Source organism: Pinus tabuliformis, chromosome J, assembly GCF_031772625.1.
Source record: "Pinus tabuliformis cultivar Carrire ecotype Pingquan chromosome J, CPIR1, whole genome shotgun sequence".
Taxonomy (NCBI): Eukaryota; Viridiplantae; Streptophyta; class Pinopsida; order Pinales; family Pinaceae; genus Pinus; species Pinus tabuliformis.
Window position 1 is genome coordinate 934341132 of NC_142295.1, and position 17151 is coordinate 934358282.

At 39.2% G+C, this 17151-nt stretch overlaps 1 pseudogene across 1 annotated transcript in view; it reads right to left on the reverse strand.

Moving 5' to 3' along the window:
* Nucleotides 1-2035: 2035 nt before the first annotated feature.
* LOC149229841 (cycloartenol synthase-like) overlaps nt 2036-17151 on the reverse strand; it is a 377687-nt pseudogene continuing 362571 nt past the window's right edge. The window contains exon 18 of the transcript XR_016247969.1: nt 2036-2401. The product of XR_016247969.1 is annotated as a cycloartenol synthase-like (transcript). The remainder of the gene's footprint in view (nt 2402-17151) is intronic.

Here is a 17151-nt window from a genome sequence, read left to right on the forward strand (position 1 = left end):
AGAGTAGTTACAAAAATCCAGGCTCTGTGGTAAAAAAATGCTCTAGATAGCATAATATACTGACGGGTTCTCAAAGGTAATATTTTTGAGTAGAAGAGACCAGCGCTATGTTTCTCAACGTCTACAACTTTTTGGCTTCGACAATAAACAAGCTTAGGGTTCACAGGGTTGGCAGGGAATGACAACATGTCAGTTTTTCGCAGAAAACCTAACACACAAGTACACAATGAGAAAGAAGACCACCCAACTAGTAGTAAAAAACACAACATAATTAATAGGCAAAGAAAGGTCACAAAAAATAGGGGCTCAAACTTTAGCAAGGCAGAAATATGCTCACTCTGATACCATGTTAAACACACAAAACAATACTCTGATACCATGTTAAACACACAGAACAATAGGCAAGATATGAAGGATAAAACTTTGAATTGCATTTACTATTCACATTGATGTACATTTATACATTTTACATCACACTTGGATTCATATTCCACAGTCTCTTGAACTCCAATGACTATTCAACTTACATACCATCACCTTAGCGAATAAAGTGTCCAACATTATCTTTATTCATTCTTAAAAAAAAAAATTATACATAAATAATATTAAATATATTGTGATTTCATTTATAATAAAAAATTTAAAATATTCCATAATTATTTTAAAAATTTTAATTACTTAATTTTCTTTAAATAATAATAAAATCAATTCATACTTATTTAAGAATAAAATATAAAAAATATTGTTACCCATTCATTTACAACCTCATCAATACAATTAATTTTAAATTAAATTATAACTCATTTTGAACCAGATTTAACTTGAAATAACTCTTCCTTAGCAGGTTTGAGCGATTTGAAATTTGAAAATTCAGGTACGAAGACATTTAAAAGGCGCCCATTTAAAATCCTTCGTTCAGGGGTAGCATTGAATTGTGGCAGTCAGGGCTGTTGGATATCGGTGATTGGAAAGTTGGGCAAACTTGCGGGAAATCTCTGATACAGGGTATGACATGGTTGTATGACCATCCATGCGGATGTCACGTCCAATTCCAAAAATTCGCAGTTTAAGCCTACGCCTATCAAAACTCGTGGTGAATACGGTATTAACCATTTTAGCCATGAACAATATACATTGAATACAGTATTAACCATTTTAGCCATGAAAAATATACGTTTAAAAGCGAACGGAAATTTTGTATTTATTGAAGTCTGTATACCAACTATTTGGCATTCTATTTCTCTGCAGAACAGTACAAGAAACAAACTTCTACATTTTCTGTCGAGAATAGAAATTCGTTTACATCCTTTGCTGTAAATTATGTTTGAGCTTTAAGAACTTAAATTTTCAAAATTTCGATAAGGAACTTAGAAGCATCTTCATAAACATCACTCTGTTTGTGTGACAAAATAAGCTCTCACATCACAAACATCAAAGAGTGCACGCGATTACATTCAATGATACAACTGGTCCTTTCCGAAAAATGTCCAAGCCATGTAGTTTCGAAGATTGTAAATGTTTAACCAAGATGGAAAAAAGTTTATTAAAGAACTTCAAAAATATAAATCTGACTTTGTTATTGTCAAATTACATTTTCCATTCGAAATAAAAATTCAGGTATTGTTCAAAGTAATCAAATCCTTTCTGCAATCTTTGGAAACCTGAAAATCAATTTATGTAACGCTGTCCATATTGTTAACAATTTTAATATGATGTGATAGTTATCAGATCTTATCTTTTACAAGATACCAAAAGTTTCATAACAGGATTGAGAAAGTGCATCATATATGGCTTCTATTTATATTTCAACCATTCTTCTCATGATAAGGAATGAAAACAATTAAGAGAGAGCAAAGCAAGAAGAATCAAGGGCAACACTAATTTTGTTGTTCATTCTCAAACTATTTGTGAGAAAGTGAAACTAATGGTGAACAAAAACCATAAGCATTATGGGTAACAAAATTTCTTCCATCATGATCTAAGCGATATAAAAATTAACACCACAAGCATGATTATTGATAAAACTATTTCAATGATAATCCAAGCCATAGAAAGTTAATTACTATTTCAGAGAGACATCAACAGGTACTTCATTCACGCAATGATTGCATAGCAAACGCTATTTTACCAGATTATTACACATGCAAGATTGTATTGCAATCATTAAATATTACAAACTAATAAACCATCTTATTGCAGATGATTAGAGATCATTCTAACCTCCCTCAAAATTCAGTTTATGGCCAAAAACTTACCTTTAAGAAATATGACAGATATGACAAACATATACATTATGATTGCAGAACATGACGACGATATTCAGCTAGAGCCCATATGGGGAAGATATTATGATAGGCAGCATAACCATTACAAAGCACCCGCAACCTACACCCCTAAGTTCCTGTAAGTGAATAAAAACAATCAAATTGAGGTCAGAATTAAAAAATAGTTCTAGCATGACTAATGTCATTACTATCCAGTCTCAACAGCAGTGGGATCAAATACAGATATTTTCATCATAGCAAACCCAAGCTTGGAACATGTTATACTGGGTTGGAGGAATAAGCTTATCCTTTTCCCCTCATAGATTTAAAAATATATATAAAGGGTATTGATTTAGCATAAACATAATTATATTTATATTTATTAACATGCAAATAATTACAGCACGCCATTTATGATGTGAATTAACAATTTCAAATTTCCAAATATTTCTATCAAATTCAGCACTATCTCTCTAATAATTGTGTATCATAAATAAAACATTACAAGTCGAATATTGTGTTTAGAACTTTGGTCCATCATATTCAAAAATATTTTGCAACCCATTCATAAACACACGCCATTTAGCAACAACGAATATCTATCTTTCAAGGGTGGCAGGTGAGGGGGATTATCCTCAATCCCAGAGGAGATATAGTGGCTTTATATGTGTGGGGCCTAGAACATGCCATCAACAACTAGGTAGGGGCCTAGTGCGAGGCATCCTCATAGCCAAGGAAGAGGACATCAGATCTTTGAACATAGTCGGGAATTCTATGGTCATCATTAGAGCCATGATTGGCAAAGTGACTCCAATGGACAAGAAGTTGGCAATCAGCATTACTGGGACTAAAAGGGAGACAAGCACTTTCAGGAAATCTCCTCCTTCCATGCTAAGGGGAGCCTCAATTTAATTGTGATTAATGGGCTAATGTAACCACGATTTTAGAGCTTAGTGTACTCTTGAAAAATAGGGGTAGCATCGCCTATTTTATTCCATGTGTATCCCCTTGGATTGGCGTTTAAACCCATCAACATCAAATATCACATAAGCAAGCAATGAAAGCATCATTATCCTTGCTTGGATATGGGAGCTCAAAGGATGCATTTTAATACTAGCAGCATGTGAGCATTTACCCATGCTCCAGAATTGGAAGAGCTTAGAATTATAGTGTGTATTCCCTGTGGGATTTTAGAGAGCAGGTGACTGAATTGGACATCTTGGCAGCCTTGATCTGACGGGTATCATATCTCTAGTATGTTTAAATCTTCTCATTGGGCTATTTGTTGGCACCAGTTGCATGGTCTGTGTATTGGATTTGTGTCTAGGAATTTTGCTCTAAAGGATTGCCTCAAGTGTTGGTTGTGTTACCATATCTATTAATCTTCCCTATAAGTCTAAGAGCTCAGGAATTGTTAGTCTAATTCTTGGAGTTATCTAGTGGCTGATAGTTTGTGTCAATGTTGGGTTTAGGGGAAATTGGATCAGAAGTCTAGCTGAAATCAGTAGATATCTCTTAGGTTTTATTCACCCATTTCCTCTGTTTTTGGGATTATTGTTAAGGTTATTTTTCCTTCTTTCATCAATTTGGATTTCTCCTCTCCATTATTATAGTGCCAGTTCTTATAGTTTGAATTCATTTAGAGAAAGTATTCCTGCTTGTACATTTGTGAGTTCTATCTTAGCAAATCAGGGTTTAAGAAATTGCTTTGTGCTGGTAAAATGTGACAAGTTCGAAATTCAAAGGACTTTGAGTAGGTGAGTGGTCACTGTTACCACAAAATCTAGCAGGCCTAATGCAAAGCCTCACTAGGCAACCTAGGTCTTTTGGAAACAAAGACGTCAGCCACCACTGTCACCTTAGTGGCCTCTCTCCTGTTATTTAGTGGTTGGATGTTATCCCCACAAGGGAGGCTTCTCTGCAAGACTTGAGGTTATATGACAAGGGTTCTAAGCCAAATGTCTTTCTAAGGATCTTGCTAACAATATCATGTAGAAGGATCTCCAATAAAGGCTCAATGGTAATGAGAACTTAATGGTTATGGAAGAAGGTAATGGCAAAGCCTTGGAGGCCAAAATATGATTTACGTTCAATTACACTTTCAACCAACCCCAATAAGCTAAGAAGAGGCTGTTATAAGTTAGGGTTTCAATGCTGGGCAGATTTACAGCGTTCAAAACCATATAGCAACTAAGAAATAGCCTATAAAGGATAAGATCAACAAAGGATTGAAGTGTAAACAAGGGATAGGTTAACAAGAAGCTTTTAATGGATGAAAATACACAAAATAGCAACATAAACCTATGACCTCAGCCCTAAGTTTGATAGTAGAATGTGCAATAAATGAGATATTTTTCTTTTAAAACATTAATAAATGTGATTCCTACCTAAAGAATAATAATATATCAGTATAAAAATGTTATTAAATTCAGATTTTGACCAAACCCTACTCCTAGTTACAATGAAAAGGAGAAAATATAGAAATCTAGAGTGGCCAACACAACAAGACAGGTGACTTTATTCAATTGGGCAATGGAGTCAAATAGGTCAAGGTCAAAGTAGGAGGACCTTGGATGAAGTACGGTGGAAGACATTTCGCTTCCCTTAGAAACCCTAGCAACTTCTTTCATAGGAGAATTAAGGTCAAAGGATGCATGAAAACAAGTTCCTTTGATGGATTCTTGAATGAAAATTTTTGCATAAATATACAGAAACAAGAGTTCATAAAAAGATTGCACTTTTCAATATGGCACAAGATAAACCCTAATTTAAAATATTACACACAAAATGAAAGAAAATAGCATCAAACTTACACCATTCAAGCAATAATCACTTCATCAATCCACAAGATAGTGTCTCCATGAAATAAATATCCACCCCAACACAATTTTGACTCTACTTAGCCATTGTATCCAAGAGAAAAAGAGAAAACACTAGTGCGCACTCTCTCAAGAGAAGAGAAATAAGAAATGAATGTGTGTGATGATGATCCAAAAGAAAATGACTTCCCTCTATTTATATGAGGGAAACCAAGTCATTTTTCCTTAATTTACAATAAAAATCCCTAAAACATTTGTTTAAAGTGCTCAACAAGGCTAATAGGTTACAAGCCCACCTATAGATAGCTTTATAAGTAGATGAATCATAATAAAATGTCACAAGTCCTCCACACGTGTGGGAGTTAAATCTCTCCAACATGACATCATCCTCCATAAATGGGCATATCTGTCAAGCAAGTGACAAAGTGGGTCCAAGAGTTCTCCTCACTCCAAGGAATATCATCAAAATGAATGGGTTCATCTCCAAGTAGCATCTCGTCATCCAATATGTCATCATCAAGTAGCCCTACATCACCCTCCTAAGCCATCCATGGGTGACATAGTATACCTAAGGCACAACGTTAGCCTCAAAAAGGAGTCTGCTAGCCCTCCCAAAGCATCTCAAGTGATCTCCATCCTCATATGGACTCTGGAACAAGGCAACGCTCATCAAGTAGGTATTAGGCTAGCTTGGGGTATCCTGGGTCCTTTGGGCACATTATTGATCAAGCTAATGTCCTAGGTTCCTGGCTCAACATCTCAGCGTTTGGAGATGCAAAAGGGGCCATACATCCATGTGGAGGCTCCTCAAGGTCCAACGTTGATCTTTGGAAAGGAAATGTTGGTGCTGCAAAGTCACAATTGTTGGGAAGACATCCTCCTCAATGTGCTGGAAAGGTCTCAAGGAATCCCTCGAGGGACATCTAATGTATCTATATGAAACCACCTGAAACACACCTCAAGACCAAGTGAGATCAACATCATTAGGGACAAAAACCAATAAAGTATCATAGTGGAGCATGTTTAATGCTAGGGGTAGAAAAATACTTCACACAAACCTTTCCTTCGAATGTTTTTCTAGTTGATGGTTTGTAGGCAAGTTACCAAACTTGTGTTAGGGATGATTATGTAATTATCCCTATTAAGCTCTTCCATCCCCCAAGGGGAGAGACATTTCCTAGGTAGGCCCATCAATCCATAGATGCATATGATAAATGTGGTCATGGAATGGCAAAGACTTCAAAGAAGATGGCCATAGCCATGGTATGAGCTGAACGAGGTCCAACATTTTGAGTATTATGATGATAAGAGGGAGAAATTGTGGAGGCATGAGTTACCCCTTTCCTCGGCCTATTTTTTCCACCCCTAGTGTGCCTTTTACTTTAATGGTTTTCTTTTATTTCTTACATAGCTTAGATAACCAACTTGCTTTATGTTTGTCCAATACCCCTTATAGATGTAGCAAATTATCTCTCATTGGAACTGGGACATTCATATGTTCCTTTAATGAGATAGAGAATGAATTGCTTAGGAACTAAGTGATGGCTCATGAGGGGGGTAGAGATCATGATAGGTTTTTGTCCACATGCTTATTACATGTCCTAAACATCTTTTGCATTTTTCAATTTCCTTCATTTCTCACTTCACTTGCTTTTATATTTCTTTCAGCTGTATCTAACTCTTTGGGAAAAAAAATTGAGCCCTGAATCAAAGATGTGGATATAGGGCACTATTCCTAATGAACAATGACAATCAACGGCAAAGTGGAAGTGAATATAAGGAAAAGATGGAAAGTGGTAAATATGGATTACCTTCGGTATGCTATACCAATCAATGCCTCCTATTTGTGTCCCTCCTAAACACTGGAAGAGGGCCTCAGGGGAGGTCACACTAGACTAGTGGTTAAGGATAATTTCCTAGGTGAAGTATGTGAACAAGGGTACAATCAAGAGCAGTCAATTATCTAGCTTAACTTGTGATTCATATTAGAATGCCCTTAACATTGTTGAAAATGGCAACAAGAAATGCTAAAAATAGAAATGCTATAAATAACATTGTTATAAATAGCATTTCAGGTACCAGTGTTGGATATAGCAACAAGGAATGATAAAATAAAAATGCTAAAAATAGCATTGCTATAAATAGCATTTCGGTATAGATTCCAATTTTAATTAGTCCCTGAATTAAAATTGAGAATTAAAATTCAAATTTAGTCTCACTAGCTGTTTGAAAAACAATTAATTAATTCATCTTGAGTTAATTAGTTGGCGAAAATCAAACATGAAGGCTATGAGAAGACATGCAACAATTATCACTTTGATTGAGGAAGTTATCCCTTAAGTAAGGAGATCAGGATGAGTTGTACTTTGAGTTGTAATTAGTTAGCTTAGTTAATTGAGTTAAGTCCAATTAGATTAGTTCCAACAGTGTGTGGAACTGATTGTGAGTTCAGTCAGTTAATGCATGCATGCATGCAACTAGTGTTCTCCAAATAACTGAATATTCTCTCATAAATAACTCATGCATGTCAGTTCAGTCAGAGACCTAGTTGAGATCAGAGGAAGGGACAATGTACTATCAGTTGAAGGAATTTTCCTATATAGGAAATTCATCCATGCAGAAGGAATTATCTCCTTCAGGATTGCGCAGTTACTTCTGAGTTTGGTGAGTTGTGTGAGAGGTGAATTCATACAGGTGGCAGCCAGAGGACCCAAGAGAAACTGCATAAGGAAATAGGAGGTGTTAGGGCTTGAAATTTCACCTCAGGCTGAGAAAGGCAAACTCCAAGGCAACATCAAACCACTTAGCCTCGTAGCTAGCCCTACGGGGCAGGAGAGGGCTCTCGCCGATATATCTCGGCAAATATCTTCAAAGGGCGGAGATAACCAATAAAGAACACTGATTTTAGGCTAGTAAACTGATAAAAGGTTTGATTTGAGATTTTTAGGATTTTGGTGGAAAATCGGGGAAAGGCAATTTTGGGTGCGGGGATTGGACACAGTTTTTGCAGGGGGTTCTTTGGGGCAAGGTAGGAGACTGTATTGATGCCTTTGAAAGAGTCAGATGGGCAAGAATGACTGGTGAGGAGCTAAGGAGAGCAAGTAAACACCTTGAGTTCTCCTTAAACAGATGAAAACATTGATATTAAGCAAACTTAAAAGCAGAGCATGGCAATCATGAATTCTACTTTAACACTTCATTTGCCTAATTTGCAGAAGGAAAAGTAAGAAGATGATTCACATAACAAACTTACAAGTACAAAGAGAAACACACCATCAATACATGTAACCACAGGAATCCCAAAAAGAACTGCAAAACCCTGGCCTCTCTTCCTTTGCCAAAATTGCAGAGATACAATGAGTAATACAATAGAAGCTTTCTCCCTCAAGAGTCCAACCATGAAAATGACCAAGAAAGTACATAATATAGGCAATCTAACATCTTTCCTTGCCTCTAGGGGTCGAGCTCACTATCCTAGGAGCTGTTTCAACCAATTCTAAACTAAGCACTGAAAACTAGGCAGTCAAAACAACTTGCCTCTATAAGCTAGGAAACCAATTCATTCATTAAATTTTGCCTATTTCATGAATGAATCTTCTAGAAGAGATAAATAAGTGTCAAAGTATCATAAAATTCCATCATTTACATCAAGGAGGATCAAAATCCACTCCAAAAAGTCAAACCTAGTCAAAACTGCGTTTTGCTGAGCTGTAGGTGCATTTCTGTGAAAATTGCCCAACGCGTAGCGCCCTGATTCTGAACGCGTAGCGCGCCTTTGGAGCAACTTTTGAGGCACTTCCAGGTGTCCAAATGAGGCAAAAGTGGGCTTGTTGGAAAGGTCTGGATGTCTACTTTCCAACCCAAGTGGAATTTCTGAATTTGGTGGTTATTTGCCCCTCCAAAATTGCAATCTCCCAAGACTGCTTCCTGTGTGTCAAAAAGGTGGCAGAAAGTTATTTTTTGCTTGTTTTTTGACCTTCCGGAGGCTCAAAACTTGATGAAACCTCTTGGTAATTGCTGAGCAGGTGTATTTTTGCATGACAAATCTAAAAATGCTGGGTTTTCCTGAAATGGAGTTGCCCATCTAAAGGGTCGCGCGCGGTGCGCTACGCGTTGGTGAAGAAACCCTGTGTTTGGCACAAGAAATTCACAATTGACAAAATTTTCTCCAAATTTCTTGAAATTTGGGCTGGAAGTCCCCAATCAAGTACCATGCTTAGTCAAAGAGGCTTTGGCCAAAATTTGGAGTGAATCGGGCCTTTTCCGTCTTTTTAGTGCCTTGGCCAACCTCCCTGGATCTGGCGATTGTAATTTTGACATTTCTTTAAAACCATGACACCTGTGCAAAAAGTGAAGGAGGTTTTTCTTCTTTGGCATGTTGTGGACAAAAACCTCTCTCAGTTTTCCAAAATTCATCTTCTATTGCTCTGAAACATCTTTTGGGTGAAACTTATCCCGATGTGTGAAACAAGGAATTTTGTCGAAATGAAGGGAAATGAAGGGGATAAGGGGCTTCTAAATTTTTGGGGAAATTTTTGGAAGTAGGGAGGGATGTTAGGAAGTAGGGGAAAGTGGAATCTCAGAGATTGAGTGAGGGGAAGGGGTCCAAAAGGGCAAAACACAGGCCCAACCTAGAAAATTGCCAGGTTGTAGCTAGAAACTAGGGTTTGTGTGAAAATGAGGAATTTGGGGAATCTCAGTGATGGGAAGCATTTGGTAAGGTACTTTAAGGATAGGGGAAGGTGTATGAACATCAGGAAACAAGTTTTGCCGATGATTTGACCGTCCAAGAGAAATTGCCTTCAAAACCCTAGGAGAGGGAAATGAACCTTGCCTAGGCGCAACTGAAGCATGAACAAGGTGTAAAATGACTCAATAGACATTGACATGATAATGACAACCCTATGAATGATGATAGACTCAGTTGAATAGTGACATAGATTGGCATTTGGGCAATTTTAGAAGGAGTGAAAGTAAACCCTAGACCTAAGACCTAGTGACCAAATTTTGCTTGAAGACTCATTGAAATGACAAAATTTGACCTTGACACTTCAAAATCACTTTGTAAGAGCATATTTGATCACTGGAGGAAGGCTGGAAAGACTGACACTAACAGGAGGCTTGGAGGACTAGAGGAAGGTATATGTTGTGTCTATTCAGTCTATGAGCAACATTGAGGGATTGTACTGAGAGCTAGATAGCTTGTGAGCTAAAGCTTTGTGTAATCCGGAGATATTTCCACTTGTATGATAATACAGAGATCGGGGTTTTTAGCTGAGGCTTTTCCCAGAGTATTCTTCTGTGTTCATGTGTGATTGTTTCTTCTTCATCTGTTATATGTGTTCTATTTGATCTTGCTCAAAATCGATTAAGCTTCCGCAAGTTTGTTTGTAGAAGTAGATCAAGTATTTTGCTTTAGTATATTGCATTATCAGGTGATCTACAGTGGGAAATTCTACATGTTATCGGAGAAAAGGTGATCAAAGAGGAGAACAATATACAAAGAAGCGAGAAGTTCGAAGTTTGAAGTTCCTGATTATAAAATTCGAATTCTTATCACATCTCAAATTTCACCAATGGCGTTCAACGGTTTGAGACTCGAGTATGCCCTTGATGGCAGCTCGAATTATATAGCCTGGAAGGATCGCATGGAAGCGGTATTAGAGGACAACGGTTTGAAGGACTTCATTGATCAAGAAGTCCCCAAGCCAGCAGCAGCTAATGCCCAAGAATTGGCGGAATGGAAGAAATGTGTGGCTAGAGCGAGGAGGATTCTTCTGGAGGGAGTTCGAGACCACATTGTCTTGAGTCTCCATGGGAAGGAGACACCGTTTTCAATGTGGAAAACATTGAAGGATCTATATCAGAACAGCAGCGATCAGAGGAAGCTGGCGCTAAAAGACAAGCTTCGGAAAATCAAGTGTGAAAAGGGCGACACAATCTCTACATATCTGAACAAGCTCACCACCTACAGAGATGAGCTTGGAAGTGTAGGAATCACGACAGCCGATGATGACATGGTGAGTCTTGCTCTCCTCAGTCTTCCTAAGAGCTGGCTTAGCTACCAAGACTCAGTAAATGGAAGAGAGAAGCTGCTAGATTGGGAACAACTGTGCTCGGATCTGATGCAGGAGGAGATAAGGAGAAGCACTAGAGATGGTTCTTCATCCAAGGAGGATGAAGAAAATTGAGCCTTAGCGAGTAAGGCAAAGAAAGGGAAGGAGAAGGATTCTCATTCCAAATCGAGTTCTTCCCATGGTGGGAAGAAGATTGACAAAACGTAAGTGCGATGCTTTCACTGTCATAAGGTGGGCCATTATGCAACAAATTGTCCATTGAAGAAATCCAAGATGGGATCCAAGGAAGGATCTGAAGGTGAGGCATTGGCCTCTCAGTTCGAATTGGATTTTACCCTCATCGCATGCATGGTTTCATCAATGATGGGTTGTGGTTGGTTTCTTGACAGTGGAGCCTCATTCCACATGACCGGCAATAAGAGTTTGTTCAATACCTTGGAGGAGAAAGACCTTCAGATACTCATAGCGATGGGTAATGATGAAAAGTATAGTGTTTCAGGTGTGGGCACGGTTTCTTTTCAAAGGGAGCATGGAGCTCGCATTACCTTGACAGATGTGAAGTATGTGCCAGCACTGAAGAAGAACTTGGTATCGATCGCGATGCTGGAAGACAAAGGCTATGATGTAGTCTTCAGTAAGGGAAAGGTTTTCCTTAGACACATCACCACGAGACAGGTGAAGCAGATCGGTTCACAAGTCAAGAACCTATGTGATCTTGAGTTTCAAGATGCATGCAAAGCCTTGAGGAGCAAGGCAACTGTTGGAGACTTGGTGGTTGAGAGGGAGAGTACATTACCTCTCAACATGCAGCACTAGAAAAAGTCTCAGACAATTGTGGAGGAGCCACAATTGGTGAAGCAGCTTCAGGAGGTTGTGGAGTAGCCACAACTGGAGAAGCCGAGAGGAGATCGAGTGGAGGCATCCACTCATGCAGAAACCTCCAGTAGGGGGAAATTTTGAGCCAAGTGGGCAAAGGGATCACATGCATCCATACCTCCAGGTAGGAGGTGGGGCAATGTGGAGTGACAGTCCCAAGAAGACTGAAATAGGGGTAAGATCTTTGAAGTACCCAACCTCTTTGATTAGACCTTGCTACGGGAGCCCCGACGAGGAGTAGCAGGACTAGCTAAGTGGGTAGAGACAGATGCAGATGGAGCGACAGAGGAAGCTTTAGCATCAGAGGGTGTTTCTAGCCCTACAGGGAGGTCAGTTGGGAGATCAATTACTTACTTCTTAGTAACTGAGTTGCAGTGCAGTAGTGGGCAGCACAATACAACATGATGAGAGGAGGTGCAGTGCAGATGCATGTTGGGAGATAGGACCAGTAGTAGCACGGATGCAGCAGGAGGAATCAGTGGGATTGATGCAGTCAAAAATCAAAGTGACAGAGGCTAGAGCGGTCAGATACTAAAGAGCACAGTGGTGCAGAGTTTTTCAGTCGACAGAGGCAATAGCAGTCAGAGACTTTGATGACAGAGGCATTATTCAAATTCAGGTTGGATATTTTTTGTTTCTAGAGTTGTTGGAGCAACAACACTAGGGAGAAGTGTTGCATGCAGAACATTCCAAAGGTTCAGGATCGGGTTTGAGTTGAATGCCTTTCTTGTTGAGAGGGAGTGTTGAAAATGGCAACAAGAAATGCTAAAAATAGAAATGTTATAAATAGCATTGCTATAAATAACATTTCAGGTACCAATGTTGGATATAGCAACAAGGAATGATAAAATAGAAATGCTAAAAATAGCATTGCTATAAATAGCATTTCGAGATAGATTCCAATTTTAATTAGTCCCTGAATTAAAATTAAAATTTAGTTTCACTAGCTGTTTGAAAAATAATTAATTAATTCATCTTGAGTTAATTAGTTGCAGAAAATCAAACATAAGTCTATGAGAAGACATGCAACAGTTATCACTTTAATTGAGGAAGTTATCCCTTAATTAAGGAGATCATGATGAGTTGTACTTTGAGTTGTAATTAGTTAGCTCAGTTAACTGAGTTAAGTCCAGTTAGATTAGTTCCAGCAGTTTGTGGAACTGATTATGAATTCAGTCAGTTAATGCATGCATGCATGTAACTAGTGTTCTCCAGATAACTGAATATTCTCTCATAAATAACTCATGCATGTCAGTTCAGTCAGAGACCCAGTTGAGATCAGAGGAAGGGACAATGTACTATCAGTTGGAGGAATTTTCCTATATAGGAAACTCATCCATGCAGAAGGAATTACCTCCTTCAGGATTGCGCAGTTACTTCTAAGTTTGGTGAGTTGTGTGAGAGGTGAATTCACACAGGTGGTAGCCAGAGGACCCAAGAGAAACTGCGCAAGGAAATAGGAGGCTTGGAGAACTGGAGGAAGGCATATGTTGTGTCTATTCAGTCTATGAGCAGCATTGAGGGATTGTACTGAGAGCTGGATAGCATGTGAGTTAAAGCTTTGTGTAATCCGGAGATATTTCCACTTGTATGATAATACAGAGATCGGGGTTTTTAGCTGAGGCTTTCCCCAGAGTATTCTTCTGTGTTCATGTGATTGTTTCTTCTTCATCTGTTATATGTGTTCTATTTGATCTTGTTCAAAATCGATTAAGCTTCCGCAAGTTTGTTTGTAGAAGTAGATCAAGTATTTTGCTTTAGTATATTGCATTATCAGGTGATCTATAGTGGGAAATTCTACATGGTATCGGAGCAAAGGTGATCAAAGCAGAGAACAGTATACAAAGAAGGGAGAAGTTCGAAGTTTGAAGTTCCTGATCATAGAATTCAAATTCTTATCACATCTCAAATTTCACCAACGACGTTCAACGGTTTGAGACTCGAGTATGCCCTTGATGGCAACTCGAATTATATAGCCTAGAAGGATCGCATGGAAGTGGTATTAGAGGACAACGGTTTGAAGGACTTCATTGATCAAGAAGTCCCCAAGCCAGCAGCTACTAATGCCCAAGAATTGGCGGAATGGAAGAAATGTGTGGCTAGAGCGAGGAGGATTCTTCTGGAGGGAGTTCGATACCACATTGTCTCGAGTCTCCATGGGAAGGAGACACCGTTTTCAACGTGGAAAACATTGAAGGATCTATATCAGAACAACAACAATCAAAGGAAGCTCGCGTTGAAAGACAAGCTTCGGAAAATCAAGTGTGAAAAGGGCAACACGATCTCTACATATCTGAACAAGCTCACCACCTGCAGGGATGAGCTTGGAAGTGTAGGGATCACGACAGCCGATGATGACATGGTGAGTCTTGCTCTCCTCGGTCTTCCTAAGAGTTGGCATAGCTACCAAGACTCGGTAAATGGAAGAGAGAAACCGCCAGATTGGGAACGACTGTGGTCAGATTTGATGCAAGAGGAGATAAGGAGAAGCACCAGAGATGGAATTGCGCCTTAGCGAGTAAGGCAAAGAAAGGGAAGGAGAAGAATTCTCATTCCAAATCGAGTTCTTCCCATGGTGGGAAGAAGATTGACAAATTGAAAGTGCGATGCTTTCATTGTCTTGAGGTGGGTCATTATGCAACAAATTGTCCATTGAAGAAATCCAAGATGGGATCCAAAGAAGGATCTGAAGGTGAGGCATTGGCCTCTCAGTTCGAATTGGATTTTACCCTCATCGCATGCCTGGTTTCATCGATGATGGGTTGTGGTTGGTTTCTTGACAGTGGAGCCTCATTCCACATGACCAGCGATAAGAGTTTGTTCAATACCTTGGAGGAGAAAGACCTTCAGATACTCATAGCGATGGGTAATGATGAAAAGTATAGTGTTTCAGGTGTGGGCACAGTTTCTTTTCAGAGGGAGCATGGAGCTCGCATTACCTTGACAGATGCGAAGTATGTGTGAGGACTGAAGAAGAACTTGGTATCGATCGTGATGCTAGAAGACAAAGGCTATGATGTAGTCTTCAGTAAGGGAAAGGTTTTCCTTAGACACATCACCACGAGACAGGTGAAGCAGATCGGTTCACGAGTCAAGAACCTATATGCTCTTGAGGTTCAAGATGCATGAAAACCCTTGAGGAGCAAGGCAACTGTTGGAGACTTGGTGGTTGAGAGGGAGAGTACATTACCTCTTAACATGCAGCACGAGAAAAAGTCTCAGACAATTGTGGAGGAGCCACAATTGGTGAAGCAGCCTCGGAGGTTGTGGAGCAGCCACAACTGGAGAAGCCGAGAGGAGATCGAGTGGAGGCATCCACTCATGCAGAAACCTCCAGTAGGGGGAAATTTCGAGCCCACTGGGCAGAGGGATCACATGCATCCATACCTCCAGGTAGGAGGTGGGGTGATGTGGAGTGACAGTCCCAAGAACGCTGAAATAGGGGTAGGATCTTTGAGGTACCAAACCTTTTTTATTAGACCTTGCTATGGGAGCCCCGGCGAGGAGTAGCAGGACTGGTTAAGTGGGTAGAGACAGATGCTGATGGAACGACAGAGAAAGCTTCAGCATCAGAGGGTGTTTCTAGCCCAACAGGGAGGTCAGTTGGGAGATCAATTACTTACTTCTTAGTAACTGAGTTGCAGTGCAGCAGTGGGCAGCACGTTGCAACATGATGAGGAGGTGCAGTGCGGATGCATGTTGGGAGATAGGACCAGCAGCAGCACGGATGCAGCAGGAGGAATCAGTGGGATTGATGCAATTAGAGATCAAAGTGACAGAAGCTAGAGCAGTCAGATACTGAAGAGCATAGTGGTGCAAAGTTTTTCAGTCGATAGAGGCAATAGCAGTCAGAAACTTTGATGACAGAGGCATCATTCAGATTCAGGTTGGATATTTTTTTGTTTCTAGAGTTGTTGGAGCACCAACACTAGGGAGAAGTGTTGCATGTAGAACATTCCAAAGGTTCAGGATTGGGTTCGAGGTGAATACCTTTCTTGTTGAGAGGGAGTGTTGAAAATGGCAACAAGAAATGCTAAAAATAGAAATGCTATAAATAGCATTTCAGGTACCAGTGTTGGATATAGCAACAAGGAATGATAAAATAGAAATGCTAAAAATAGCATTGCTATAAATAGCATTTCGGGATAGATTCCAATTTTAATTAGTCCTTGAATTAAAATTGAGAATTAAAATTCGAATTTAGTCTCATTAGTTGTTTGAAAAATAATTAATTAATTCATCTTGAGTTAATTAGTTGGAGAAAATCAAACATGAAGTCTATGAGAAGACATGCAACAGTTATTAATTTGATTGAGGAAGTTATCCCTTAATTAAGGAGATCAGGATGAGTTGTACTTTGAGTTGTAATTAGTTAGCTCAGTTAACTGAGTTAAGTCCAGTTAGATTAGTTCCAACAGTTTGTGGAACTGATTGTGAGTTCAATCAGTTAATGCATGCATGCATGCAACTAGTGTTCTCCAGATAACTGAATATTCTCTCATAAATAACTCATGCATGTCAGTTCAGTCAGAGAACCAGTTGAGATCAGAGGACGGGACAGTGTACTATCAGTTGGAGGAATTTTCCTATATAGGAAACTCATCCATGCAGAAGGAATTATCTCCTTCAGGATTGCGCAGTTACTTCTGAGTTTGGTGAGTTGTGTGAGAGGTGAATTCACACAGGTGGCAGCCAGAGGACCTAGGAGAAACTGCACAAGGAAATAGGAGGCTTGAAGGATTGGAGGAAGGCATATGTTGTGTCTATTTAGTCTATGAGCAGCATTGAGGGATTGTACTAAGAGTTGGATAGCTTGTGAGCTAAAGCTTTGTGTAATCCGGAGATATTTCCACTTGTATGATAATACAGAGATCGGGGTTTTTAGCTGAGGCTTTCCCCAGAGTATTCTTCTGTGTTCATGTGTGATTGTTTCTTCTTCATCTGTTATATGTGTTCTATTTGATCTTGCTCAAAATCGATTAAGTTTCCACAAGTTTGTTTGTAGAAGTAGATCAAGTATTTTGCTTTAGTATATTGCATTATTAGGTGATCTACAGTAGGAAATTCTACAAACATCAAATGAAAGAACATGATTACAGAAATGGTTAATATACC